The sequence below is a fragment of the Rhinolophus sinicus genome, linkage group LG14 (genome assembly GCF_036562045.2).
Source record: "Rhinolophus sinicus isolate RSC01 linkage group LG14, ASM3656204v1, whole genome shotgun sequence".
NCBI classification, from domain to species: domain Eukaryota; kingdom Metazoa; phylum Chordata; class Mammalia; order Chiroptera; family Rhinolophidae; genus Rhinolophus; species Rhinolophus sinicus.
The window spans coordinates 10,938,378-10,942,628 of NC_133763.1; the positions used below are offsets into that span (position 1 = coordinate 10,938,378).

Sequence of the window (4,251 nt, forward strand, 5' to 3'; positions counted from 1 at the left end):
TGAAATTCACATTCAATAGTGAGCTAGAGTCAGCCAGGATGGGGACAGGATGCAAGAAAGCTTTATGGAAAGCAAACACTGAACAGTTTTGGAGACGTGGGTGGGGGGCAACTGTTAAGAAAAAGAACCTGAAGTCTCATTAGGCCGTCATTTAGAAAGACTGACTCAAGACGTGGGAAACCATGAAAGAAAAAAAAGCCAAGCAGTTTGTAAAATCTAAGGGTTTTTTTGCCTTTATTGTTGTTTCTGGAAGGAGGTGTGACAAAGACAGTAAGATCGGTAAGTACTACATATGCTAGTCAAACGTGTAAATTAAGGAAGAAGTGTCATGTATCTGCTTGGTTTGGAAAGTCCAGAGGAAAAATGGCAGTTTGAACCCAGAGGTTTATATCTGCTCCTTCATAAAACTACTGACATGATACTAAAAGGCTGAAAAGGAGCAGAAAACTATAAGGACAAAGGGAAAGGAAATCACAGTAGATAAGCTATTTTGACAAAGTTTTGAAAGCTGGAAAGCAGATAGTCAAGTATTAGCTGATTTAGCGGACTGAGAGAGCTGAGTCCCAAGAGACAATGAAGGACCTTGACAAAAATCTAGAGGACTTTCATCGCAGACCTCAGGAAAGCTCAGGAAATGAGACGTCACATTCTTCTGCAAATGAGAGTGTGGGTAGGAATGAAGTTAGAGAATGGGTGGGAAATTTTATAAGGAGCATAAAGTGTCATCTCCAACCTGTGCCTCCAGGCCCACCTATGGGTGGGCGTAATATGCCAAAGTGAAATCTACATCCTGCAGAAGGGCTCTTGATATTGAGAAAGCCTCCAATATGCTAGGCAGAAATCAAAATCAGAAAATAGAAACAAAAATTAACCAGGAGGAAATAGAGACAATGCATGGGGGGAAAACAAAAACAAAAACAAAAAAAACTTTAAAAAAATCTCAGACTTTCAGAGATGTACCAAAAGATTTTGCATTCCTGGGACAGGAACAGGGGGCCTTTAAACAGGATCTTAGAGGACAAGACCTCTTAGAAATTAAAAATATGATAGCGTAAAAGAAATAGAACAGTTGGAAGAGGGAAGATGAAGTTGGGGAAATTACTTAGTAGAACAAAGAGACAAGTGGAAAATGGGAGAAGAGAAAATTAAAAGCTCAGTCTAGGAGACCCCAAATCCCAATAATGGAAATTAAAGCCCCCCCCCCCCCCCCCCGACTTTACCTCAGAAGCACTCTTTCCTAGAAACAGTGTTTCACTAAAAGACAAAAACAGGGGCGGCCGGATGGCTCAGGTGGTTAGAGCACAACCTCTTAACAACAAGGTTGACGGTTCAAGTCCCACATGGGATGGTGGGCTGTGCCCCCTGCAACTAAAGATTGAAAATGGCGACTGGACTTGGAGCTGAGCTGCGCCCTCCACAACTAGATTGAAGGACAACAACTTGGAGCTGAGGGGCCCTGGAGAAACACATTGTTCCCCAATATTCCCCAATAAAATGAAATTTTTTTTAAAAAGCCACCCAGATTGTGGCCCTTTCTTAAAAAAGAAAAACAAGGACAAAAACAAATACAAAGGAAGTTGTGGGCTCCAGGAAATAGGGCACAACACAGAGGTTTGTAACCTAGAAGATGATGGTTATGCCACAGGGCAGGAAGACAAACAGTCCAAAGTGCTTGGAAGCCACCAAGAAGGACATCCCCAAAGGGACAGGGAGGGGAATGAGGAAGAAACCCAGAGAAAACAAGCAAGCAACCCTCCAGATAGACAGCGATTAACTCCAGGGATAAAACAGAAATGGTACAGGAAAGGAAAAATACACAGTAGCTGGTGCACTGTTTGGATCAGCTGGGAATGAGATTTACAGCCATGATAACAATGAATACTATGTATTAAACTGAAAGGAGATATGAATATATTGGGAGGGAGGGAAGCAATGATTCTGTAGGACCTGGGAGATAAGACAGCCTCCTCTCACAGGAGGAAGAAAATAGTTAACAGTTTCTTTTCAAATCTGAAAAGAAAAGAAATCCTGACATGTACATGTTAAATAGCAATTTGCGGGGAGCTACTGTTTGTGGTTTCCTTTGGGAGAACAGGAATCTGCCACGGGGAATGCCAGGGCAAGGACCTCCTATAAACTTTGTAAAACGTTGTGAGTTTCAGAAGTTTTTGCTTTGAAATATTGGGAGCCTAACAAGAAGTTGCCAAAATGCTACAGAGAATTGTACAGTCATTTTCAGGTATTATTTTGTTTTGAATAAGCATTAGAAAAGGCTGTCTAGGGACTACTTTGCTCTTAAATATATTGGCATAAAGTTCTCTCATAATTTAAAAAACACCTTGGTAATCTATGTAATTTTACTAACAATTGTCACCCCAATAAATTTAAAAAATAAATTTAAAAAAATTAAAAATAAAAAAATTAAAAATAATAAATAAAAAAACTCCTTGGTATCTGGATTATGTCTGTTTTCTATTCCTGTTATTCCTGTTTCTCTCTCATTTTCCTTCTCGTGCCTTTTTTAAAATACCAGACTTAAGCGTTCTCTTTTATTGGTGTCTTGTTTTATGGATCAACTCTAGTCGCTTTTTAGCTTCCTATATTAATGATTTGGGGTTTTATCTTTATTCATTACTGTTCCTCCTTGGTTCCTTTTTTCCTAGTGTCTTGCGCTGAAACCCTGCTTGTTTTCGGTCTTGAATCAGGCAAAGTTCTAGCAGGAAACAGGGTTGTTTGAAGCGTTTCGCCCTCCCTGGGCCTGAAGGGGAAGAACTGCAGTGACCCCTGCAGGGGGATGCTGGGGCACAGACACCCGATCTTGTGGGCCTCCCTCCTCTGACATCTGCCAGTGTTGTAGGCTCCCGCGGGTGGGGAGCTCTTTGATACTGTTCATGGGGTCATTTTCTCCGTGCCCAAGCAGCATGGAGAAGGCAGAAAGTGAATGTGGACAGACCAGCTGAAGATATTCAGCACGCTTTTCATTAATAAAACCATTTAAGGCTGTGATATTGCCTCTGAGGATTGCTTTGGCCACACTCTTAACTTCTGACTAGTTTGCAATTTCTTCCTGAAACCAATACTTGTTTGGAACAGTCGGTTAAAAATTCTAAGAGGAGTATTTTGGAAGGTGTATTCCTTCGGTTAATTTCTAATTTCAGTACATTGTGGTCAATGAGTGTGGCCTGTATAATTTCAATTTGAAGAATTCATCGGACCTTTTTGCTGGCCTAATAAATATATGGCTAATATTCGCAAATATTTCATGAGTGTTTGAAAAGGATGTATATGTTTTTTGTTGGGTAAGAAAAATCTGTATCTGTTCATTCAAGCCTGTTTATTGAATTGTGTTATTTAATCCTCTACAGCTATATTTTTGTCCATATTTGATCTGTTGATTTTTGAGTGATAGGTTAAAATTTCCCACTTTACTGTGGATTGGTCAATAGTTCTTTGTCCTGCTATCAGGTTTTGCTTTATATATTTTGAATGTGTTATTAGGTACGTAACGGTTTCTGGCTGTTATATATTCTCGGTGGATCATAACTTTTATGACTATAAACTATTCTTCTTGTCTCCTTTTAGCCTTGATTTATTTTTTCTTTTCTATTCTTTTTTTTTTTTTAAAGGAGGGTACAGCTCACAGTGGCCCATGCGGGGATTGAACCAGCAACCTTGGTGTTATCAGCACCATGCTCTAACCAACTGAGCTAATGGGCCACCCCTAGCCTTGATTTCTAATTTGTCGGATAATATTATTACTATATCTACTTTCTCTTTATCAGCATCTACCTGATAGGTCTATTTTTTTTCAATGTGTTTCTTTTTTTGTATGTTTTATTTTGCTTTTGTCTTTTATTACACTTAATACGAGAGAGAAAACAGTGAGTCTGATAATGATGTCTCCCTTTTCTGCGAGCATTTCCCAAATTATAATTTTGTTTTTGTTTTTCCTTTCCGTTTTCAGATAGCTCTGTTCTGGATTTCACTAGCAACCTTTATCCTCCTGGGGAGGGCAGTGAGCAGGTCTGAGAGGCAGGGCTCTGGTGGCTGATGTCATTCAGGAGGAATGAGGTTCCTACACCCAGAATTCTAGAACAGCTTAACTGCGTGGAGCAACCCTTGTTTTGGTAAGCTCACTTTTATGTGTTCGTTACTATTTTTAGTTTTGAAGCCCATGCTGATTTGATTTGTCTCAAGTGAAAATTGTACGTGAAAAATCCACACTTGGGTGTCCTTTTATGGTTTTATAAC

General features: G+C 39.6%; 1 non-coding gene across 1 annotated transcript; it reads right to left on the reverse strand.

Moving 5' to 3' along the window:
* Positions 1-3,643: 3,643 nt before the first annotated feature.
* TRNAI-GAU (transfer RNA isoleucine (anticodon GAU)) lies at positions 3,644-3,717 on the reverse strand. The gene has a single exon. It is a non-coding gene; the product is annotated as a tRNA-Ile (tRNA).
* Between the last annotated feature and the right edge of the window lie 534 nt (positions 3,718-4,251).